This window comes from Somniosus microcephalus, chromosome 4, assembly GCF_052327205.1.
Source record: "Somniosus microcephalus isolate GS21.2 chromosome 4, FLI_Smic_1.0, whole genome shotgun sequence".
NCBI classification, from domain to species: Eukaryota; Metazoa; Chordata; class Chondrichthyes; order Squaliformes; family Somniosidae; genus Somniosus; species Somniosus microcephalus.
Genome location: NC_140990.1, coordinates 158,443,565 through 158,471,083, shown reverse-complemented (window position 1 = coordinate 158,471,083; position 27,519 = coordinate 158,443,565). Strand labels below are relative to the sequence as shown.

The following is a 27,519-nucleotide window of genomic DNA, read 5'->3' as shown; positions in this document are numbered from 1 at the left end:
TGTAGTGGGGACAGTTGGTAAATAAGCGCCCTAGAGTATATCTTTAACTGGTGGTATTGAATTAATTTAAATTAATTAAAGGGGAAAGTCATGCCAGGAGAGCCCAGCCCCGTGTTATGCTCCTCTTGCTCTATGTGGGAATTCAGGGACGCTGCCAGTGTCCCTGACGACCACGTGTGCCAGAAATGCATCCAGCTGCAGCTACTAACGAGCCGTATTGAGGCGCTGGAGCTGCGGATGGATGGGTTGTGGAGCATTCACGATGCTGAGAGGGTCGTGGATTACACGTTTGATGAGTTGGTCACTGATGCGCTATCGATTCTAATAAAAGGCTGAGTAGAGTTCAGAACAACAGGCTTTTATTAACTACTGAATGCAACTACAAACAGATCAGGACTATGCCTCTAGTGGACGACCGAATGGCAGCGAGCTGCCGTGCAGCCGTCCTTATACCAGGTAGCCAAGGGCGGAGTCAGCTGAGGCATAGTCAGGTATAACAGTGAAACAAGAGTGAACGACAACAACAACAGCAACAACAATAGTCAACAACAATAGTGAACGACAGTGGTTTACCACTGTCACGCCGCAGGGTAGGGCTGCACAGGCAGAAGGGAAATGGGTGACAACCAGGCGGAGCAATAGAAGCAGGCAGGTAGTGCAGGGGACCCCTGTGGCCATCCCCCTTTCAAACAGGTATACCAATTTGGATACTGTTGAGGGGGATGACTCACCAGGGGAAGGCAGCAGCAGCCAACTTCCTGGCACCAGGGGTGCTTCTGCTGCTCAGGAAGGGAGGAAAAAGAGCGGAAGAGCAATAGTGGTAGGGGATTCTATCGTAAGGGGAACAGATAGGCGTTTCTGTGGCCGTAGACGTGACTCCAGGATGGTTTGTTGCCTCCCTGGTGCCAGGGTCAAGGATGTCACTGAACGGCTGCAGGGCATTCTGTAGGGGGAGGGTGAACAGGCAGAGGTCGTGGTTCACATTGGGACCAATGACATAGGTAGGAAGAGGGATGAGGTCCTGCAGCAAGAATTTAGGGAGCTAGGTAGCAGATTAAAGAGTAGGACCTCAAAGGTTGTAATCTCTGGATTACTCCCGGTGCCACGTGCTAGTGAGTATAGGAATAGGAGGATAGAGCAGATGAATGTGTGGCTAAAGAGTTGGTGCAGAAGGGAGGGCTTTAGTTTCCTGGATCACTGGGCCTGCTTCTGGGGAAGGTGGGACTTGTACAAGTCGGACGGGTTGCACCTGAGCCAGAGCGGGACAAATATCCTTGCGGGGAGGTTTGCTAGCACTGTTCGGGGGGGTTTAAACTAAAATGGCAGGGGGTTGGGAACCTGAGCAGGGAGACAGAGGAAAGGAAAACAGGGATAAAAGCAAAAGATAGGAAGGAGAAAAACAAAAGTGGCAGTCAGAGAAATCAACGGTTTAAATCAAACGTGACCACAGTAAATAATAATTCTAATAAGTCTAAGAGCGTTAAAAAAACAAGCCTGAAGGCTTTGTGTCTTAATGCGAGGAGCATTTGTAATAAGGTGGATGAATTGGCTGCGCAAATAGAGGTAAACGAATATGATTTGGTTGGGATTACGGAAACGTGGCTCAAGGATGGCCATGACTGGGAACTCAACATCCAGGGGTATTCGATATTCAGGAAAGATAGGCAAAAAGGAAAGGGAGGTGGGGTAGCATTACTGGTTAATGAAGGGATTAATACAATTGTAATGAAGGATATTAGCTCTGATGATGTGGAATCTGTATGGGTAGAATTGAGAAATACTAAGGGGAAAAAAACATTAGTGGGAGTGGTATATAGACCTCTAAACAGTAAGGTGGAGGTTGGGGATGGCATTAAAAGGGAAATTAAAGAAGCGTGCAATAAGGGCACAGCAGTCATCATGGGTGACTTTAATTAATCTGCATATAGATTGGGCCAACCAAATTAGTAACAATACTGTGGAGGAGGAATTCCTGGAGTGTTTACGGGATGGTTTCCTGGACCAATATGTCGAGGAACCAACCAGAGATCAGGCCATCTTAGACTGGGTATTATGTAACGAGAAAGGATTAATTAGCAATCTTGTACGAGGCCCCTTGGGTTGGAGCGATCATAATATGATAGAATTCTTCATTAAGATGGAGAATGAAGTAGTTGACTCAGACAAGGGTCCTCAATTTAAATAAAGGAAACTACGATGGTCTGAGGAGCGAGTTGGGTAGGATTGATTGGGGAATGGCACTCAAAGGGTTGACGGTGGATAGGCAATGGCAAACATTCAAAGACCGAATGGATGAGCTACAGAATTTGTTCATCCCAGTTTGGCATAAAAATAAACCAAAAAAGGTGACTCAACCGTGGCTAACAAGGGAAATTAGGGATAGCATAAGATCCAAGGAGAGGACATATAAATTGGCTAGAAAAAGCAATAACCCTGAGGATTGGGAGCAGTTTAGGAGTCAACAAAGGAGGACAAAGGGATTAATTAAGAAAGGGAAAATAGAATATGAGAGTAAGCTATCAGGGAACATGAAAACTGACTGTAAAAGCTTTTATAGATATGTGAAGAGAAAAAGATTGGTGAAGTCAAGCGTAGGTCCCTTATAGTCAGAATCAGGGGAATTTAGAATGGGAAACAAGGAAATGGCAGGCCAACTAAATGCATACTTTGGTTCTGTCTTCACAAAGGAGGACACAAATAACCTCCCAGAGATGCCGGGTGTAGTGTATGTACCTTTAAGAGGAACTATGTTTTTGAAGCCCTTGTATACTGTAGTACCAGTAGTGACCACTCGGGTATATAAGCCTGTGTAGCATCTTGTGTTGTTAGTTCACCTCCAGACTTTGTTCAGTAAACACTTGTTAAATCAACTCCTGCATTCCGTGTCTCCATTAACACACGGATCTAACCGTGGCGACGAGTTAGAAACGAACTTACCTCCAATTCGGCAGCACCTCAAGGGGATCGATTCCTCAGACGAAGGTCGAAGCCAGAAGCAAGAAAAGAAAAAATAACTCGAGGAAACTCGAGGACGAGGGCCAGGCTTGGTCTCCGGTCTGTGGTTTCCCCAGCTAGACGGGCTGGTGGCAGGTAGTGCACTGATCCTTCCTGGGCTGCGGCGGGCTGGAGCTCGATCGGGTGGCTCTGCAACGGGGCCGGGCAGCGAGTCGGGAAGCAGAAGCAAAGAGAGAGAGAGGGTGGAACACTCAGGGTGCGGCTGGTGCTGCAAAGCAGGTCGGCGTTCGGACCGAGCAGAGGGAGGGGAAAGTCCCAGAGGGTCCGCTCCACGACGGGAACGGTTCTCCAAGTAACGGAGAGACTATTGAAGTGATATATAAAAAAAATAGAAATACCGCGAAAAGCTGCAGGTCGCAACGGGAACCGCGGAGAACAGCGTTGGCAGCGGCGGGAAAGCGCGGGAGGCGCCATCTTAACTCGGCGGGGAAGAAAGAAAAGCGCGGGAAGCGCCATTTTAGATTTTCAAGATGCCGAAGACTGGCAATATTACTGCTTTCGATAGTGATATAGAGGATTGGACCACATGTGGAAAGAGTGGAGGTATATTGCAAGGCGAATGAAGTAGCGGATGATAAAAAGGCATCGGTACTTCTAAATCTGATGGGCGCAAGGACATACGGGCTGTTACGAAACTTGATAACTCCAGCCAAACCGATGGACAAGAATTTTAAGGAGATTGTTGATACCTTACAGGAGCACTTCAACCCAACGCCGCTGCTGATAGCGGAACGATTCAAATTCTTCAGGAGGAATCAGCACAAGAATGAAAGTAACTCTGATTACCTCACCGAATTACGAAAGCTGTCAAAGCACTGCCAATTCGGGGCAGGACTGGCAGATTCTCTGAGACAAATTCGTCTGCGGTCTCCTAAGCGAAGGAACACAGAAAAGACTACTTTCTGAGAAAGATTTGACACTGTATCAGAAAGATACGTTTAGACTGGCACTCCATTCAGGCACTGACGGTGACCAGTAAGAAAAAAAACGATGATGATGTCATACCTGGACGATTAAAAGAAATCTTGGCTAACGCCAAAGAAGTGTTTCAACAGGAACTAGGAACCCTGAAAGGCGCCACCGCCTCAATAAAAGTGGAAGATGCGGCAATTCCCAAGTTTTTTAAGGCAAGGCCGGTGCCATACGCAATTCGTCCAGCCGTCGAGGCAGAGCTGGAGAATTTGGAAAAAGCAGGCGTGTTATCCAAGGTAGATTGGAGCGAGTGGGCAACACCCATCATCCCGGTCATGAAGAAAACGTTGACTAATGATAAATCTGAAGAACAGAGAAAAGTTCGCATCTGTGGGGACTTCAAGGTGACTGTAAACCCGGTTCTTCACATGGTACAGTATCCTCTTCCGAGGATAGAAGATATTTTCGCCTCACTATCCGGAGGGAAACGTTTCACCAAAATTGACTTAGCACAGGCATGTGAGGAACTATGTTTTTGAAGCCCTTGTATACTGTAGTACCAGTAGTGACCACTCTGGTATATAAGCCTGTGTAGCGTCTTGTGTTGTTAGTTCACCTCCAGACTTTGTTCAGTAAACACTTGTTAAATCAACTCCTGCATTCCGTGTCTCCATTAACACACGGATCTAACAGTGGCAACGAGGATGGGATTAGTAAATTACTATCATAAATTTTTACCAAACTTGTCGACGGTTCTGCACCCGTTTAACGCACTGCTACAAACGGGAGTAGTTTGGAAATGGAGCAAAGACTGTAAACGTGCCTTCCATAAATGCAAAGGCTTGATCACGTCCAGGGAAGTGTTGGCTCATTACAACCCATCACTGCCAATCAGACTGGCGTGCGATGCATCCCCTTACGGCGTGGGAGCGGTATTATCGCATAGATTCCCTGATGGCTCGGAGCGGCTGATAGCTTTTGCGCCACGCTCATTGAACTCAGCTGAGCGTAACTATGCCCAGGTCGACAGGGAGGCACTCAGCCTGGTGTGGGGGGTGAAGAAATTCAACCATTACCTACAAGGACAAAAGTTTACCTTGTTGACTGACCATCAACCCCTCGTCTCCATATTCAACCCTAAAAAGGGCGTTCCCATATGACAGCGCAAAGGCTACAGAAGTGGTCCCTTTTCCTAGGGGCACACCAATATGACATAGAGTACAAAGGAACAAAACAGCATGGGAATGCTGACGGGTTATCGCGCCTACCGTTGCCAACGGTGGAAGAGGCGCCTACAGTGGACCCAGTGGAGATATTCCACTCGACCATAGTGGAATGTCTACCGGTAACAAATTTTACCATTGAAAAGGAAACGCGAAATGACCCGACTCTCTCACGAGTCTACGATTTAACGGTGAAGGGATGGCCAGCACATGGCGAACCACTGTTGCCAGCATTCTCGCAAAGAAGAGAACAGCTGTCAGTGTGCCGAGGAACCTTGATGTGTGGATCCAGAGTGGTGATTCCACCCAAACTCAAGGATAGAGTGCTAAAGGAGCTTCATGAGGGGCATCTGGGTGGAGTGAAAATGAAGAACGTAGCCAGAGCGTTTGTGTGGTGGCCAGGTGTCGATGGAGACATCGAAGAAATGACCAAGGGCTGTCTAGGATGCCAGAAGGTCCAAAACGACCCACCACAAGCCCCTCTACATCCATGGGAGTGGCCTTCATCTCCATGGCAAAGGGTACATATCGACTTTGCTGGTCCATTTATGGACTCAATGTTCTTAATCGCGGTGGATGCACACTCCAAGTGGCCGGAGGTAATAAAGATGTCCTCCACCACCACGGAAAAAAACATCACAGTATTGAGGACCATATTCGCCAGGAATGGGCTGCCTGAACAGATCTGTTCTGATAATGGACCGCAATTTGTATCCGAAGAATTCAGGAAGTTCTTAAAAAAACAATGGGGTTAAGCACTACACGTCCGCCCCATACCATCCCACCACCAATGGATTGGCTGAAAGGTTTGTCCAGACCTTCAAGGCCATAAAGGCCATGGGTAATGAAGACATAAATCTACAACATAAGGTAGATAACTTCTTGTTTGCGTACAGGAATGCAACACGTGGTTACAAACCAAACCCCCGCCATGATGTTTTTCAATAGAAGACTAAGATGCCGGCTGGATTTGGTCAAGCCAAACGTCAGAAGGGACGTAGAGAACCGGCAATTTCAAAGCATGAATGAAAGGCCAACTAGAACCTTCCAGATAGGTCAACCAGTTTTGGCCCGGGACTACCGTACCGAGAAATGGCAGCCTGGAACTATTTGCACACGACTAGGACCGCTGATGTATACCGTGGACATTGGAGAAAGCAGAATAAGGCGCCATCCGAAAAAGGACAACCTACACCACAACTCTATACGCCTAGTGATGAAGCAGAGATACCCATAGTATCTACCTCCGATCCGGTGATACTGGAACCAGATGAACCCGACACTAGCATTGAAGCCGAATCGACCTTGCCAAAAGAACCTACTACACCACCGAGGCGTTATCCGGACCGAGTCAGGAAGCCTCCAGAGAGATTGAATTTGCAATTGATTAACTTCAGCAAATGTGCATATTATTGTTCTTGTAAAAATGTTATTTAATGATTACTTAAAATGTTATGTACTATTTATCTAAAAGGGGAGGAATTGTAGTGTATGTACCTTTAAGAGGAACTATGTTTTTGAAGCCCCTGTATACTGTAGTACCAGTAGTGACCACTCGGGTATATAAGCCTGTGTAGCGTCTTGTGTTGTTAGTTCACCTCCAGACTTTGTTCAGTAAACACTTGTTAAATCAACTCCTGCATTCCGTGTCTCCATTAACACACGGATCTAACACCGGGGAACATAGGGTCTGATGAAAGGGAGGAACTGAAAGAAATCAGTATTTGTAGGGAAATGGTGTTAGGAAAATTGATGGGACTGAAGGCCGATAAATCCCCAGGGCCTGATAATCTACATCCTAGGGTACTTAAGGAAGTGGCCCTAGAGATAGTAGATGCATTGCTGCTCATCTTCCAGAACTCGATAGACTCTGGAACGGTACCCATGGATTGGAGGGTAGCTAATGTTACCCCACTATTCAAAAAAAGGTGGTAGAGAAAAAGCGGGGAATTATAGACCGGTAAGCCTGACATCGGTAGTGGGGAAAATGCTAGAGTCTATTATAAAAGATGTAATAGCAGAGCACTTGGAAAGCAGTGACAGGATCGGACAAAGTCAACATGGATTTACAAAAGGTAAATCATGCTTGACTAATCTACTGGAATTTTTTGAGGATGTAACTGGTAAAATAGATATGGGAGAACCAGTGGATGTGGTGTATTTGGACTTTCAGAAGGCTTTCGATAAGGTCCCACATAAGAGATTAGCGTGCAAAATTAAGGCACATGGGACTGGGGGCAAGGTATTGACTTGGATAGAGAACTGGTTGGCGGACAGAAAGCAAAGAGTTGGAATAAACGGGTCGTTTTCCGAGTGGCAGGCAGTGACTAGTGGGGTACCGCAAGGATTGGTCCTAGGACCCCAGCTGTTCACAATATATATTAATGATCTGGACGAGGGAATTGGATGTAATATCTCCAAATTTGCAGACGACACAAAGCTGGGTGGGAGGGTAAGCTATGAGGAGGATGTCGTGAAACCCCAGTACGATTTGGACAGGTTGGGTGATTGGGCAGAAACATGGCAAATGCACTATAATGTGGATAAATGTGAGGTTATCTACTTTGGTGGCAAAAACAGGAAGGCAGATTATTATTTGAATGGCAATAGATTGGGAGAAGGGGAAGTGCAAAGAGACCTGGGTGTCCTTGTGCACCAGTCGCTGAAGGTAAGCATGCAGGTGCAGCAGGCGGTTAAGAAGGCAAATGGTATGTTGGTCTTCGTAGCAAGAGGGTTCGAGTACAGGAGCAAGGATGTCTTGCTACAGTTGTACAGGGCCTTGGTGAGACTACACCTTGAGTATTGTGTGCAGTTTTGGTCACCTTATCTGAGGAAGGACGTTCTTGCCATGGAAGGAGTGCAGCGAAGATTCACCAGGCTGATACCTGGGATGGCAGGAATGACGTATGAGGAGAGATTGTGTCGATTGGGCTTATACTCACTGGAGTTTAGAAGATTGAGAGGGGATCTCACTGAAACTTGTAAAATTCTGTCAGGTCTGGACAGACTAGATGCAGGAAGGATGTTTAAGATGGCCGGGGTGTCCAGAACCAGGGGTCATAGTCTAAGGATAAGGGGTAAGCCATTTAGGACTGAAATGAGGAGGAATTTCTTCACCCAGAGAGTGGTGAACCTGTGGAATTCTCTGCCACAGAAGGCGGTGGAGGCCAGTTCATTAAATATATTCAAGAAAGAGTTGGATATATTTCTTGAGGCTAAAGGGATCAAGGGGTAAGGGGAGAAAGCAGGGACAGGGTACTGAATTTGGATGATCAGCCATGATCTCATTGAATGGTGGAGCAGGCTTGAGGGGCCAAATGGCCGACTCCTGCTCCTATCTTCTATGTTTCTATGTTCCTGCTCCTGATTACTGTCCAGTGACCCCTGAGGGAGAGTGAGACAGAGTGTGAGAGTCTGAGAGGGAGGGAGAGGCGGAATGGGTGAGAGTGCGAGATGGAGGGAGGGCTGGAGTAGCACTATCCGTCTCACACTGTGCCAAAGTTTAATTCTCTCCCTCGTCCCACAGAGAAAGCCAAGCCTAAGCCATCAGCCAATCAACGCCAAGGATCCGCTCCAGACCAGGGAGAGAGCCCACGTGAGTGATATACCCCACACCCCTCACTTTAACACTGATATACCCCACACCCCTCACTGTAACACTGATATACCCCACACCCCTCACTTTAACACTGATATACCCCACACCCCTCACTGTAACACTGATATACCCCACACCCCTCACTGTAACACTGATATACCCCACACCCCTCACTGTAACACTGATATACCCCTCACTGTAACACTGATATACCCCACACCCCTCACTTTAACACTGATATACCCCACACCCCTCACTTTAACACTGATATACCCCACACCCCTCACTGTAACACTGATATACCCCACACCCCTCACTGTAACACTGATATACCCCACACCCCTCACTGTAACACTGATATACCCCATCCCCCCACTGTAACACTGATATACCCCACACCCCTCACTGTAACACTGATATACCCCACACCCCTCACTTTAACACTGATATACCCCACACCCCTCACTGTAACACTGATATACCCCACACCCCTCACTTTAACACTGATATACCCCACACCCCTCACTGTAACACTGATATACCCCACACCCCTCACTGTAACACTGATATACCCCACACCCCTCACTGTAACACTGATATACCCCTCACTGTAACACTGATATACCCCACACCCCTCACTTTAACACTGATATACCCCACACCCCTCACTTTAACACTGATATACCCCACACCCCTCACTGTAACACTGATATACCCCACACCCCTCACTGTAACACTGATATACCCCACACCCCTCACTGTAACACTGATATACCCCATCCCCCCACTGTAACACTGATATACCCCACACCCCTCACTGTAACACTGATATACCCCACACCCCTCACTTTAACACTGATATACCCCACACCCCTCACTGTACAATACAATACAATACAATACAAATCGCTTTATTGGCATGATAAGGTACATCTTATGTTGCCAAAGCATCAAAATACATTTATGGTTGAACACATAAACGCGGTTCCATTCATACAGTGTATAAACAGGTATATCCCTGAGTTTATAAATATATTTTCGCCTTGTTTATATATACTCTTGTCTTAGTTTACTGGTTGTCCCTCTGTTCATGGCAAGCTGTAACATAGTGTGCCGCCAGTGTTACACAGCTTCTCTCCTCCCCCAGTAGGAATGGGAGTTTTTGGTTGTCAGTCAGATTTCTGAATTCAGGGCATATTTGTGAGAATTTTTGATTGAAATTCTCTCTGATGCCCTGATATTTTCCACAGGCTGTGAGGAAGTGCATCTCTGTCTCAACTACTCCCTGACTGCAGTGAGAGCATATCCTGTCTTCTCTTGGCAGCCTGGTCTGCCTGTGTCTGCCTTTTTCGATCGCTAGGCTATGTTCGCTAAGTCTGTACCTTGTCAAGGTTCTTCTCAGTTTGTTATCCTTTACCATGGTCAGGTAATCAGCTATGTTGTATTGTCTGTTTAGGGCCAAGTAGCAATTGAGTTTGCTTTGGGTTTTTGTTGTTTCTGCCCAATATGACAGATATTTTTCCTTTTGCTTAGCGACGATTGTGTTGGGTCGAATTCTTTGTGTTACCCTGTCACTGTCCTGGGGCTGGTTATTGTTAGTATTGTTATTAGTTACTTTATTGAGTCCCAGGACTAGTTGACTGAGGGTATTCTTCTTTATGGTCAGCTCTTGGCATTTCAGGGCATCGTAGTGATAGCATTGGGGGTTGCTCATTTGTAGGTGATTCCAAAATTTGGTGGCTCTTTTTTGGATCGTGATTATTAATGGGTATTGGCCTAGTTCCGCCCTGCATGCGTTGTTTACTGTTTTCCTTTGAGTCCGGAGGATACTTTTACAGAATTCCGCATGTAGGATCTCAATTGGGTGTTTGTCCCATTTTGCAAAATCTTGTTGTGTTAGTGGTCCCCAGACCTCACTGCCATAGAGTGCAATTGGTTCAATTACTGATTTGAAAATTTTGAGCCAAATGCTAATTGGGATTTCTATTTGGATTGATTTTTTGATGGCATAGAAAGCCCTTCTTGCTTTCTCTTTCAGTTCATTCACAGCCAGTTTGAAGTTTCCCGTAGAACTGATTTTTAAGCCCAAGTATGTGTAGTGAGTGGTTTGTTCAATTTTGGTTGTTCCTACTGTGAAATTTATTGTGGGTCCATGTTGTTTGGATCTTTGCTGGAACACAAGGACTTTGGTTTTTTGGGGATTTATTGTCAGGGCCCAAGTCTGGCAGTACGACTCCAGCAGGTCCAGGTTCTGCTGTAGACCCTCCTTAGTTGGTGACAGCAGAACCAGGTCGTCGGCATAGAGGAGGAATTTAACCTTGGATTCATATAGGGTGAGGCCGGGTGCTGTAGATTGTTCAAGTAGTTTTGCCAATCCATTAATGTAAATATTAAAGAGTGTCGGTGAGATTGGCGAGCCCTGCGTCACCCCCCGCCCCTGTGGGAAGTATTTTGTTTGTTTGTCTCCAATTTTAACTGCACGTTTATTGTTTGTATACATTGATTTAATTACATCATATGTTTTCCCTCCTACCCCGCTTTCGATAAGTTTCAGGAATAAACCGTCATGCCAGATGGAGTCGAAAGCCTTCTGGAAATCTACAAAGCATGCGTAGATTTTGCTTTTGTTATGGTGAACGTGTTTGTCAATTAGGGTCTGTAGGGTGAAGATATGATCGGATGTTCTATAGTTTGGCAGGAATCCAATTTGGCTTTTACTCAAGACATTGTGCTCTTCAAGGAAGTTTATAAGTCTTTTGTTTATGATGCTACAGAATACCTTCCCCAGGTTACTGTTTACACAGATGCCTCGATAGTTGTTTGGGTCGATTTTGTCCCCACTTTTGTATATGGGTGTTATGAGTCCTTTGTTCCAGATGTCAGGGAAATAACCGACACTCAGAACCAAGTTGAAGAGTTTTAGGATAGCCAGTTTCAGTTTGTCGTCTGCGTGTTTAATCATCTCGTTTAGTATGCCGTCTGTCCCGCAAGCTTTTCCTGGTCGCAGGTCCTTGAGTTTTTCAAGAAGTTCTTTTTCTGTTATTATGGCGTCTAGCGGGTTTTGGTTATCTTTTATGGCCATTTCAAGCTTTTCAAGTTTTTGGCGTATTTGGTGTTGCTCTGGTCCTAGTGTGTTTTTCTGGTATAATTTTTCAAAGTGGTTTACCCATGTGTCCCCATTTTGAATGGACAAATCGTCGTGTTGTTTTTTGTGTAGTGTTTTCAAGTTGTCCCAGAAACAATTCGACTCAATGGATTCCTCCATGGAGCTGAGTGTATTCTTAATAAATTGCTCTTTTTTGGTCCTGAGTGTGTTTCTGTATTGTGTTAGCGTCTGACAATAAGTAAGGCGTAATTCCTCGTTTTCTGGATGTCTGTGTTTTTGGTTTGATAGTTTTCTAAGTTTTTTCCTCATGTTATGGCAATCATGGTCAAACCATTTTTCATAGTTTTTTGTTTTGGGTTTGTTCTTGCGAGCTTTCAAGTTTGCATTTGTTGCCAAATTATCAAAAATATTGTTTAGTTTACTAACTGCCCGGTTTACGCCTTCTTTATTGTGAGTGTATATGTTATCCAGAAAGGTGTCTAAGAGAGCTTGAGTTGATGCATTGCTAATTGTTTTCTGGTATTTTTCCGTGTCGTTTTTGGCCCATCTGTACGATTTTTTGGTGTTGTACAGTTTACTGGGTTGTGTTTCTATGTTGTTTGTTTCTGTCTTTTTGAGAAACATAGTAATTTGACTGTGATCTGACAGTGTTGTTTGTGGTTTGACTGTGAATGCTCTGAAAGAGGATGGGTCCAAGTCTGTAATCATATAGTCTACTGTGCTGCAGCCAAGAGGTGAGCAAGTAGGTCGATCTTCCTAGGAGGTCTCCTATGAACCTACCATTGACAATGTACAGACCCAGGTTTCGACAGAGCTGTAGTAGCTGTTTACCGTTGGTATTTGACTGCTTGTCGCAGTTATGCCTGTATGGAAGGGAAGGGATGTCAAAGTGGTTATTCCCGAATACGTAATTGTTTCCCTGATTATTGGTGAAGTCTGGTTCTTCGCCCGTTCTTGAATTGAGGTCCCCACAGATCAACACGTTCCCCTGGGCCTGGTATTGGATAATTTCCCCCTCCATGTTGGAGAAGGTGTCCTCTTTGTAGTACGGGGAATCGATTGGAGGGATATAAAGTGCGCAAATGTAAACATCTTGGGTGTTTGAGATAATCTCCCTCTCAAGTTTGAGCCACATATGGTTTTCGCCCTTTTTTATAAATTTGATGTAATTCTTAAGTTCTGTTTTAAACCAGATCAGTATGCCTCCGGAGTCTCTGCCTTGGGTTACACTTGGTAATTTATTGGAGGGGACCACTAGCTCAGTGTACCCTTGGGGACAGCCGGTGTGTCCTTTTCCTTTATACCAAGTTTCCTGTAAAATTATAATATCTAGATCTTTAGTTTCCTCTATGAACTCTGGGGTCCTACTCTTCACTTCTCGCAGTGAAGAGCGTAGACCTTGGATATTCCAGGTCGAAATATATAAGGATTTCATGTTAAGTTTGATCTTTTTCTATGATAGGTTAAAGAGTGGTACGTGTTTGTCGTGTCTAAGTGTGGGGAAAAAAAAGATCACCCCAGTTGTCTACAAAAGTTAATACAATTTGGTTACAGTTCTTTCTATTAATTAGTCCTTGATCCATAAGTCGGAAGTAGATGCTGCTGCACATCTGCTTATTGTCTCTTAATGTAACACTGATATACCCCACACCCCTCACTGTAACACTGATATACCCCACACCCCTCACCACACCCCTCACTGTAACACTGATATACCCCACACCCCTCACTGTAACACTGATATACCCCACACCCCTCACTGTAACACTGATATACCCCACACCCTTCACTGTAACACTGATATACCCCATCCCCCCCACTGTAACACTGATATACCCCACACCCCTCACTGTAACACTGATATACCCCCACACCCCTCACTGTAACACTGATATACCCCACACCCCTCACTGTAACACTGATATACCCCACACCCCTCACTGTAACACACTGATATACCCCACACTCCTCACTGTAACACTGATATACCCCACACCCCTCACTGTAACACTGATATACCCCTCACTGTAACACTGATATACCCCTCACTGTAACACACTGATATACCCCACACCCCTCACTGTAACACTGATATACCCCACGCCCCTCACTGTAACACTGATATACCCCACGCCCCTCACTGTAACACTGATATACACCACACCCCTCACTGTAACACACTGATATACCCCACACCCCTCACTGCAACACTGATATACCCCACACCCCTCACTGTAACAAGGACATACCCCACGCCCTTCACTGTAAACACTGATATACCCCACGCCCCTCACTGTAACACTGATATACACCACACCCCTCACTGAAACACTGATATACCCCACACCCCTCACTGTAACACACTTATATATCCAACACCCCTCACTGTAACACTGATATACCCCACACCCCTCACTGTAACACTCTGATATACCCAAAAATTCAATTCAATTCAATTCAAATTGCTTTATTGGCATGACAAGATACATTTTATGTTGCCAAAACACAGAAATACGTGTATGATTGACCACATAAACACCGATCTAGACATAGTGTATAGACAAGTATACCCATGTATACATAGACTAGCTGGAGTGCCCGGCGGTGCGAGGCTTTTTCGAGGGCATGTTGTTGGAAGAGAGAGAGAGAGAGAGCGACTGGGGGGGAAGAGAGAGAGCGACTGGGGGGGAAGAGAGGAGAGCGACTGGGGGGGAAGAGAGAGAGCGACTGGGGGGGAAGAGAGAGAGAGAGCGACGGGGGGAAGAGAGAGAGCGACTGGGGGGGAAGAGAGAGAGCGACTTGGGGGGGAAGAGAGAGAGCGATCTGGGGGGGGAAGCGAGAGAGCGACTGGGGGGGGAAGAGAGCGACGGGGGGGAAGAGAGAGCGACTGGGAGGAAGAGAGAGCGACAAGAGGGGGAGGGGGGGAAAGAGGGGGGGAAGGGGAGGGGGGCAGCGGGGGGGGAAGAAGGGGAGGGGAAGTGGAGGGGAGGAGGGGGAGGGGGAAGTGGAGGGGGGGGAGGGGAGGGGAAGTGAGGGGGGGGGGGAGGGGAGAGGAGGGAGGGAGGGGGGGGAAGGGGGGAGAGTCCCCCATCACCCGAGCCCCGCCCCCATCACCCGAGCCCCGCCCCCATCACCCGAGCCCCGCCCCCATCACCCGAGCCTCGCCCCCATCACCCGAGCCTCGCCTCCAATCACCCGAGCCCCGCCCCATCACCCGAGCCCCGCCCCATCACCCGAGCCCCGCCCCATCACCCGAGCCCCGCCCCCATCACCCGAGCCCCGCCCCCATCACCCGAGCCCCGCCCCCATCACCCCGAGCCCCGCCCCATCACCCCCGAGCCCCGCCCCCATCACCCGAGCCCCGCCCCCATCACCCGAGCCCCGCCCCATCACCCCGAGCCCAGCCCCATCACCCGAGCCCCGCCCCATCACCCGAGCCCCGCCCCATCACCCGAGCCCCGCCCCATCACCCGAGCCCCGCCCCATCACCCGAGCCCCGCCCCATCACCCGAGCCCCGCCCCCCGATCTCCCGAGCCCCGCCCCCCCCGATCTCCCGAGCCCCGCCCCCCCGATCTCCGAGCCCCGATCTCCCGAGCCCCGCCCCCCGATCTCCCGAGCCCCGCCCCCGATCTCCCGAGCCCCGCCCCCCGGATCTCCGGAGCCCCGCCCCCCCCAGATCCCCACCGATCCCCGCCCCCTCCCGAGCCCCGCCCCCCTGTTCTCCCGAGCCCCGCCCCCCGCCGGATCTCTGGAGCCCCGCCCCCCCCCGATCTCACAAGCCCCGCCCCCCGATCTCACAAGCCCCGCCCCCGAGCTCCGCCCCCGATCTCCGAGGTCCCGCCCCGCGATCTCCCGATGTCCCGCCTCCCGATCTCCCGCCCCGCGATGTCGCGAGCCCCCCGCCCCCCCGATGTCCCAAGCCCCGCCCCCCACCCTCCCGAGCACCGCCTCCCGAGCACAGGCCTCCCGCTCTCCGGAGCCCCGACCTCCCGAGCTGGCTTCAAGACCGCCGATTGCGGCTCAGAGACTGCCGGCGGGCCCGGTTGCCGGGGTAACCCTTCTCGCTCTCCAAGCCGATTGCGGCTGTGAGAGACGGCCGGCGGGCCCAGTTGCCGGGGTAACCCTTGCCGCTCTCTAAGCCCCGCCCGAGATCCGCACTCCCGAGAGCCCCGCCCCCCCGCCCGAGCCGAGCGGGGAACAGAGAGAGATGCCGCGTCTCAGCTGCTCCTGCTGCGCACGCACCCTTTAGTGAGGTAGCGGCGCTCGGCTGAGGCCCACCCCTCCAGCCTTCACAAAGATGGCGGCGATCGGGGGCCGCTTTTTGACTGGGGCCGGGAGGTGCCTAGCTCGGGCGTGGGTGCGGAGGAGAGGCCGAGGCTTCGAGGCCTACCTGGAAAAACGGGGAAAGGTAGGAAAATTAATGAGATTAGATAAAAGATTTAGAAAGTAATTAACTTTTTTTTAAAAGAATTTGTGTTTTAAAAGCAACGTTTTTTTGAAAGACGCAGAAAGCGGGAAAAAGAAAGGAAAAGTTTGGAATCAAGATGGCGGCGACTCACCTTGGTTCAGAACGATAAGGCCCGCCCACACACGCACCGATTGGTCGACCGTCAGGTCACCAAAGCGTAGGATTGGTCAATCGTCCCGTCACTCGACCGTAGGAGGGCCCGGCCGCACGCGCCAGCAACCCAGCGTACGATTGGTCGACCTCGAGGTCACTCTGTCGCTAATGAGCGGATAATGCGATGCTAATGAGCGGATAATGCGATGCTAATGAGCGGAATGTTGAAGGTTTTTTGGATACCGCGGGCGCGATTTTCGTCCGGCTGAAACGTAAATACGCTTACCAGGGTTTCGGAAAGGTAAGCTTTCTTTCGACGTAACGCACGCGTAGGTACGCTCTGTAACTTTCGAGCGCATAGCCGGACAGACGCACACCCGAGGACAGAAGGACAGACAGAAGGACAGACAGACAGACACGTACGTTTATATATATAGATAATATGCACACGTATAATATGCATATAATCTTTTCTTAGATTTAATGTGTCACTGGTTGTCCCTCTGCTTGTGGCAAGCTGTAACATAGTTTGCCGCTATAGTTACACATTTTCTCTGTTCCCCCAATAGATATGAGAGTTTCTGGTGGTCATTCAGATTTTTGAATTCAGGGCATATTTTTGTGAATTTTAGGTAGAAATTCTCCCTTATGTCCTGATAGTTTCTGCAAGTTGTGAGGAAGTGCATCTCTGTCTCCACCACTCCCTGACTGCAGTGAGAGCATATCCTGTCCTCTCTTGGCAGCCAGGTCTGCCTGTGTCTGCCTTTTTCGATGGCCAGGCTATGTTCACTAAGTCTGTACATTGTCAAGGCTTTTCTCAGTTTGCTATCCTTTACCATGGTCAGGTATTCAGCCATGGTGTATTGTCTGTTTAGGGCCAAATAGCAATCGAGTTTGTTTTGGGTTTTTGTTGTTTCTGTCCAATAGTTCAAATATTTTTCCTTTTGTTTAGTGATAATTGTGTTGTGTCGAATTCTCTGTGCTAGGGTGTCACTGTCCTGCGGCTGGTTATTATTATTAGTGTTGGTAGTTACTTCACTGAGTCCCAGGACTAGTTGACTGAGGGGACTCTTCTCTATGATCATCTCTTGGCATTTCAAGGCTTCGTAATGATAGCAGTGGGGGTTGCTCATTTTTAGGTGTTTCCAAAATTTGATGGCTCGTTTTTGGATATTAATTAGTAGTGGATATTGGCCTAGTTCTGCCCTGCATGCATTGTTTGTGGTTTTCCTCTGAGTCCGGAGAATACTTTTACAAAATTCTGCATGCAGGATCTCAATTGGGTGTTTGTCCATTTTGCGAATTCTTCTTGTGTTAGCGGACCCCACACCTCTCTGCCATAGAGTGCAATTGGTTCAATTACTGATTAAAAAATTTTGAGCCAAATGACAATTGGAATTTCTATTTGGATTGACTTAATGGCATAGAAAGCCTTCTTGCTTTCTCTTTCAGTTCATTCACAGCCAAATGAAAGTTTCCCGTAGAACTGATTTTTAGGCCTAGGTATGTGTAATTTGTAGTTTGTTCGATTTTAGTTGCTCCTAGTGTGAATTTTATTCTGGGTCCCCTGATGTCTGGATCTTTGCTGGAACACAAGAACTTTGGTTTTTTTGGGGGTTATTGTCAGGGCCCAGGTCTGACAGAACGACTCTAACAGATCCAGGTTCTGCTGTAGACCCTCCTCTGTTGGTGAGAGCAGAACAGGTCATCTGCATAGAGGAGGAATTTAACCTTGGAGTCATATAGGGCGAGGCCAGGTGCTGTAGATTGTTCAAGTAGTTTTGCCAATTCATTTATATAAATATTAGAGTGTCGGTGAGATAGGCGAGCCCTGTGCCACGCCACGCCCCTGTGAGAAATATTTTGTTTGTTTGTCTCCAATTTTAACTGCACATTTATTGTTTGTATACATTGATTTAATTACAGCATATGTTTTTCCCCCTACCCTACTTACAATAAGTTTTAAGAATAGACCGTCGTGCCAAATAGAATCGAAAGCCTTCTGGAAATCTATAAAGCAGGCAAAAATTTTGCTTTTGTTTTGGTGAACATGTTTGTCAATTAGGGTGTGTAGGGTGAAAATATGGTCTGATGTTCTATAATTTGGTAAGAATCCAATTTGGCTTTTACTCAAGACATCGTGCTCCTTAAGGAAGTTTATAAGTCTTTGGTTTATGATACTACAGAATATCTTCCCCAGGTTACTGTTCACACAGATGCCTCAATAATTATCTGGGTCAACTTTGTCTCCACTTCTGTATATGGGCGTTATGAGTCCTTTGTTCCAGATAACAGGGAAGTAACCGACACTCAGAGCCAAGTTGAAGAGTTTTAGGATAGCCCCGCACTGTAACACACTGATATACCCCTCACTGTAACACGCTGATATACCCCACACCTCACTGAAACACACTGATATACCCCACACTCCTCACTGTAACACACTGATATACCCCTCACTGTAACACGCTGATATACCCAACACCCCTCACTGAAACACGCTGATATACCCCACACCTCACTGAAACACACTGATATACCCCACACTCCTCACTGTAACACGCTGATATACCCACACCTCTCACTGTAACTCTGATATACCCCACACCCCTCACTGTAACACACTGATATACCCCACACCCCTCACTGAAACACAGATATACCCCACACCTCACTGTAACACTGATATACCCCACACCCCTCACTGTAACACTGATATACTCCACACCCCTCACTGCAACACACTGATATACCCCACACCCCTCACTGTAACACACTGATATACTCACACCCCACACTGTAACGCTGATATACCCCACACCCCTCACTGTAACACTGATATACCCCACACCCCTCACTGTAACACTGATATACCCCCACACCTCACTGTAACACTGATATACCCCACACCCCTCACTGTAACACTGATATACCCCACACCCCTCACTGTAACACTGATATACTCCACACCCCTCACTGCAACACACTGATATACCCCACACCCCTCACTGTAACACACTGATATACTCACACCCCTCACTGTAACGCTGATATACCCCACACCCCTCACTGTAACGCTGATATACCCCACACCCCTCACTGTAACGCTGATATACCCCACACCCCTCACTGTAACACTGATATACCCACACCCCTCACTGTAACGCTGATATACCCCACACCTCACTGTAACACTGATATACCCACACCCCTCACTGTAACGCTGATATACCCACACCCCTCACTGCAACACACTGATATACCCCACACCCCTCACTGTAACACACTGATATACTCACACCCCTCACTGTAACGCTGATATACCCCACACCCCTCACTGTAACGCTGATATACCCCACACCCCTCACTGTAACGCTGATATACCCCACACCCCTCACTGTAACACTGATATACCCACACCCCTCACTGTAACGCTGATATACCCCACACCTCACTGTAACACTGATATACCCACACCCCTCACTGTAACGCTGATATACCCACACCCCTCACTGTAACACTGATATACCCCACACCCCTCACTGTAACACTGATATACCCACACCCCTCACTGTAACGCTGATATACCCACACCCCTCACTGTAACACTGATATACCCACATCCCTCACTGTAACACTGATATACCCCACACCTCTCACTGTAACTGATATACCCCACGCCCCTCACTGTAACACTGATATACCCCACGCCCCTCACTGTAACACTGATATACCCCACACCCCTCACTGTAACACTGATATACCCCACACCCCTCACTGTAACGCTGATATACCCCACACCCCTCACTGTAACACTGATATACCCCACACCCCTCACTGTAACACTGATATACCCCACAGCCCTCACTGTAACGCTGATATACCCCACACCTCACTGTAACACTGATATACCCACACCCCTCACTGTAACGCTGATATACCCACACCCCTCACTGTAACACTGATATACCCCACACCCCTCACTGTAACACTGATATACCCACACCCCTCACTGTAACGCTGATATACCCACACCCCTCACTGTAACACTGATATACCCACATCCCTCACTGTAACACTGATATACCCCACACCTCTCACTGTAACTGATATACCCCACGCCCCTCACTGTAACACTGATATACCCCACGCCCCTCACTGTAACACTGATATACCCCACACCCCTCACTGTAACACTGATATACCCCACACCCCTCACTGTAACACTGATATACCCCACACCCCTCACTGTAACACTGATATACCCCACACCCCTCACTGTAACACTGATATACCCCACACCTCTCACTGTAACACTGATATACCCCACACCCCTCACAGTAACACTGATATACCCACACCCCTCACTGTAACGCTGATATACCCACCTCTCACTGTAACACTGATATACCCCACACCCCTCACTGTAACACTGATATACCCCACACCCCTCACTGTAACACTGATATACCCCACACCCCTCACTGTAACGCTGATATACCCCACACCCCTCACTGTAACACTGATATACCCCACACCCCTCACTGTAACACTGATATACCCCACACCCCTCACTGTAACACTGATATACCCCACACCCTCCACTGTAACATGCTGATATACCCCACACCTCTCACTGTAACTCTGATATACCCCACACCTCTCACTGTAACTCTGATATACCCCACACCCATGACTGCAACACTGATATACCCCACACCCCTCACTGTAACACTTTGATGTACCCCACACCCCTCATTGTAACACTGATATACCCCACACCCCTCACTGTAACACTTTGATGTACCCCACACCCCTCATTGTAACACTGATATACCCCACACCCCTCACTGTAACACTGATATACACCACACCCCTCACTGAAACACGCTGATATGCCCCACACCCCTCACTAACACCCTGATATACCCAACACCCCTTACTGAAACAGATATACCACACACCCCTCACTGAAACACAGATATACCCCACACCTCACTGAAACACACTGATATACCCCACACTCCTCACTGTATCACTGATATACCCCACACCACTCACTGCAACACTGATATACCCCACACCCCTCACTGTAGCACACTGATATACCCCACACCCCTCACTGTAACACTGATATACCCACACCCCTCACTGTAATACTGATATACCCACACCCCTCACTGTAATACTGATATACCCCACACACCTCACTGTAACACGCTGATATACCCACACCCCTCACTGTAACGCTGACAGACCCACACCCTCACTGTAACACTGATATACCCCACACCCATGACTGCAACACTCTGATATACTCCACACCCCTCACTGTGATACTGATATACCCTACACCCCTCACTGTAACACGCTGATATACCCCACACCCCTCACTGTAACACGCTGATATACCCCACACCCCTCACTGTAACACTGATATACCCCACACCCCTCACTGTAACACTGATATACCCCACACCCCTCACTGTAACACTGATATACCCCACACCCCTCACTGTAACACTCTGCTATACCCCACACCCCTCACTGTAACACTGATATACCCCACACCCCTCACTGTAACACTGATATACCCCACACCCCTCACTGTAACACTGATATACCCCACACCCCTCACTGTAACACTGATATACCCCACACCCCTCACTGTAACACTGATATACCACACACCCTCCACTGTAACATGCTGATATACCCCACACCTCTCACTGTAACTCTGATATACCCCACACCCCTCACTGTAACACTGATATACCCCACACCCCTCACTGTAACTCTGATATACCCCACACCCATGACTGCAACACTCTGATATACCCCACACCCCTCACTGTAACACTTTGATGTACCCCACACCCCTCATTGTAACACTGATATACCCCACACCCCTCACTGTAACAGATATACACCACACCCCTCACTGAAACACGCTGATATGCCCCACACCCCTCACTAACACCCTGATATACCCAACACCCCTTACTGAAACAGATATACCACACACCCCTCACTGTCATACTGATATACCCCACACCTCACTGAAACACACTGATATACCCCACACTCCTCACTGTATCACTGATATACCCCACACCCCTCACTGCAACACTGATATACCCCACACCCCTCACTGTAGCACACTGATATACCCCACACACCTCACTGTAACACTGATATACCCACACCCCTCACTGTAACACTGATATACCCCACACCCCTCACTGTAACACTGATATACCCCACACCCCTCACTGTAACACTGATATACCCCACACCCCTCACTGTAACACTGATATACCCCACACCCCTCACTGTAACACACTGATATACCCCACACCCCTCACTGTAACACTGATATACCCCACACCCCTCACTGTAACGCTGATATACCCCACACCCCTCACTGTAGCACACTGATATACCCCACACACCTCACTGTAACACTGATATACCCACACCCCTCACTGTAACGCTGACAGACCCACACCCTCACTGTAACACGGATATACCCCACACCCATGACTGCAACACTCTGATATACTCCACACCCCTCACTGTGATACTGATATACCCTACACCCCTGACTGTTACACTGATAGACCCCACACCCCTCACTGTAACACTGATATACCCCACACCCCTCACTGTAACACTGATATACCCCACACCCCTCACTGTAACACTGATATACCCCACACCTCACTGAAACACACTGATATACCCCACACCCCTCACTGTAACACTGATATACCCCACACCCCTCACTGTAACACTGATATACCCCACACCCCTCACTGTAACACTGATATACCCCACACCCTCCGCTGTAACATGGTGATATACCCCACACAGAAATCACAGAAACCACACAGTGCAGATAGAGGCCATTTCGGCCCATCGAGCCTGCACCGACACATATCCCACCCGATCCCCGTAACCCCTACACCAACACATATCCCACCCTATCCCCGTAACCCCACGTATTTAATCCCCCTAACACTAAGGGTCAATTTATCATAGCCAATCAACCTAACCCGCACATCTTTGGACTGTGGGAGGAAACAGGAGCACCCGGAGAAAACCCACGCAAACACGGGGAGAATGTGCAAACTCCACACAGACAGTCACCCGAGGCTGGATTCGAACCCGGGTCCCTGGCGCTGTGAGGCAACAGTGCTAACCACTATGCCACCGTGCTGCCCATTGTACACCCCTCACTGTAACACTGATATACCCCACACCCCTCACTGTAACACTGATATACCCCACACCCTCCACTGTAACATGCTGATATACCCCACATCTCTCACTGTAATTTAACACTGATATACCCCACACCCCTCACTGTAACACTGATATACCCCACACCCCTCACTGTAACACTGATATACCCCACACCCTCCACTGTAACATGCTGATATACCCCACACCTCTCACTGTAACTCTGATATACCCCACACCCCTCACTGTAACACTGATATACCCCACACCCCTCACTGTAACACTTTGATGTACCCCACACCCCTCATTGTAACACTGATATACCCCACACCCCTCACTGAAACACGCTGATATGCCCCACACCCCTCACTAACACCCTGATATACCCAACACCCCTTACTGAAACAGATATACCACACACCCCTCACTGAAACACAGATATACCCCACACCTCACTGAAACACACTGATATACCCCACACTCCTCACTGTATCACTGATATACCCCACACACCTCACTGCAACACTGATATACCCCACACCCCTCACTGTAACGCTGACAGACCCACACCCTCACTGTAACACTGATATACCCCACACCCATGACTGCAACACTCTGATATACTCCACACCCCTCACTGTGATACTGATATACCCTACACCCCTCACTGTAACACGCTGATATACCCACACCTCTCACTGTAACTCTGATATACCCCACACCTCTCACTGTAACACTGATATACCCCACACCCCTCACTGTAACACTAATATACCCCACACCCCTCACTGTAATTCTGATATACCCCACACCCAGGACTGCAACACTCTGATATACCCCACACCCCTCACTGTAACACGCTGATATGCCCCACACCCCTCACTAACACCCTGATATACCCAACACCCCTTACTGAAACAGATATACCACACACCCCTCACTGAAACACAGATATACCCCACACCTCACTGAAACACACTGATATACCCCACACTCCTCACTGTATCATTGATATACCCCACACCCCTCACTGCAACACTGATATACCCCACACACCTCACTGTAACACGCTGATATACCCACACCCCTCACTGTAACGCTGACTGACCCACACCCTCACTGTAACACTGATATACCCCACACCCATGACTGCAACACTGATATACCCCACACCCCTCACTGTAACACTGATATACCCCACACCTCACTCAAACACACTGATATACCCCACACCTCACTCAAACACACTGATATACCCCACACCCCTCACTGTAACACGCTGATGTACCCACACCTCTCACTGTAACTCTGATATACACCACACCCCTCACTGTAACACGCTGATATACCCCACACCCCTCACTGTAACACGCTGATATACCCCACACCCCTCACTGTAACACACTGATATACCCCACACCCCTCACTGTAACACTGATATACCCCACACCCCTCACTGTAACATTGATATACGCCACACCCCTCACTGTAACACTGATATACCCCACACCCCTCACTGTAACACTGATATACCCCACACCCCCACTGTAACACGGATATACCCCACACCCCTCACTGTAACACTGATATACCCCACACCCCCCACTGTAACACTGATATATCCCACACCCCTCACTGTAACACTGATATAACCCACACCCCTCTCTGTAAAACTGATATACCCCACACCCCTCACTGTAACACTGATATACACCACACCCCTCACTGTAACACTCTGATATACCCCACACCCCTCACTGTAACACTGATATACCCCACACCCCTCACTGTAACACTGATATACCCCACACTCCTCACTGTTACACTGATATACCCCTCACTGTAACACTGATATACCCCACGCCCCTCACTGTATCACTGATATACCCCACATCCCTCACTGTAACACTGATATACCCCACGCCCCTCACTGTAACACTGATATACCCCACACCCCTCACTGTAACACTGATATACCCCACGCCCCTCACTGTAACACTGATATACCCCACATCCCTCACTGTAACACTGATATACCCCACACCCCTCACCGTTACACTGATATACGCCACACCCCTCACTGTAACACTCTGATATACCCCACACCCCTCACTGTAACACTCTGATATACCCCACACCCCTCACTGTAACACTGATATACCCCACACCCCTCACTGTAACACTCTGATATACCCCACACCCCTCACTGTAACACTCTGATATACCCCACACCCCTCACTGTAACACTGATATACCCCACACCCCTCACTGTAACACTCTGATATATCCCACACTTCAGCTCATCCAAAACTCTGCTGCCCGTGTCCTAACTCGCACCAAGTCCCGTTCACCCCTCGTGGTGCCGGCCGCGTGGCGGTGATGCCGGCCGCGTGATCGTGGTAATTGCAACGTGATCGTAATGTCTGTAAAACATTCCATAGGCCACCCACATGGTCGAAAGGAAGCATCTTCTGCTGAAGACTCGGAATCATCCCAAACAAGCAACCCTCTGGAGGGCAAGCAATCCAAGAAGAGTGAGTGAGGGGAAGGGTCACTTTGCGGGCGTTGTAATCAGCATCTGTGCCACCCTGAATGTCTTTGTGTAAAACTGCGCCCCGTGTGGTACTGAGGCCCCAGAGTAAGGTTCCGACCCGAGGATGTGCTCATCTCAGTCACTGGTACAATGACCCTCCGTGACCCCTGGGTTAGAGAGGGGGAATCAGCCAGGGTTCCTGCTCCTGATCACTGTCCAGTGACCCCTGGGTTAGAGAGAGATGGGAAATCAGCCAGGGTCCCTGCTCCTGATCACTGTCCAGTGACCCCTGGGTTAGAGAGAGGGGAAATAGCCAGGGTTCCTGCTCCTGATCACTGCCCAGTGACCCCTGGGTTAGAGAGCGGGGAAATCAGCCAGGGTTCCTGCTCCTGATCACTGCCCAGTGACCCCTGGGTTAGAGAGGGGGAATCAGCCAGGGTTCCTGCTCCTGATCACTGTCCAGTGACCCCTGGGTTAGAGAGAGGGGAATCAGCCAGGGTTCCTGCTCCTGATCACTGTCCAGTGACCCCTGGGTTAGAGAGGGGAAACCAGCCAGGGTTCCTGCTCCTGATCACTGCCCAGTGACCCCTGGGTTAGAGAGGGGGGAAACCAGCCAGGGTTGCTGCTCCTGATCACTGTCCAGTGACCCCTGGGTTAGAGAGAGAGGAAATCAGCCAGGGTTCCTGCTTTGATCACTTTCCAGTGACCCCTGGGTTAGAGAGAGGAAACCAGCCAGGGTTCCTGCTCCTGATCACTGTCCAGTGACCCCTGGGTTAGAGAGAGAGGGGAAATCAGCCAGGGTTCCTGCTCCTGATCACTGTCCAGTGACCCCTGGGTTAGAGAGGGGAAACCAGCCAGGGTTCCTGCTCCTGATCACTGCCCAGTGACCCCTGGGTTAGAGAGGGGGGAAACCAGCCAGGGTTCCTGCTCCTGATCACTGTCCAGTGACCCCTGGGTTAGAGAGAGAGGAAATCAGCCAGGGTTCCTGCTTTGATCACTTTCCAGTGACCCCTGGGTTAGAGAGAGGAAACCAGCCAGGGTTCCTGCTCCTGATCACTGTCCAGTGACCCCTGGGTTAGAGAGAGAGGGGAAATCAGCCAGGGTTCCTGCTCCTGATCACTGTCCAGTGACCCCTGGGTTAGAGAGAGGGGAAATCAGCCAGGGTTCCTGCTCCTGATCACTGTCCAGTGACCCCTGGGTTAGCGACAGAGGAAATCAGCCAGGGTTCCTGCTCCTGATCACTGTCCAGCAACGCCTGGGTTTGAGAGAGGGGAAATCAGCCAGAGTTCCTGTTCCTGATCACTGTCCAGTGACCCCTGGGTTAGAGA

General features: G+C 48.8%; 1 pseudogene across 1 annotated transcript in view; it reads left to right on the top strand.

Moving 5' to 3' along the window:
* Positions 1–27,519, top strand: part of LOC147119953 (E3 ubiquitin/ISG15 ligase TRIM25-like) — a 78,571-nt pseudogene that overhangs the window by 29,939 nt on the left and 21,113 nt on the right. Inside the window, exons 9-10 of the transcript XR_015078106.1 lie at positions 8,677–8,745; positions 26,100–26,192. The product of XR_015078106.1 is annotated as an E3 ubiquitin/ISG15 ligase TRIM25-like (transcript). The remainder of the gene's footprint in view (positions 1–8,676; positions 8,746–26,099; positions 26,193–27,519) is intronic.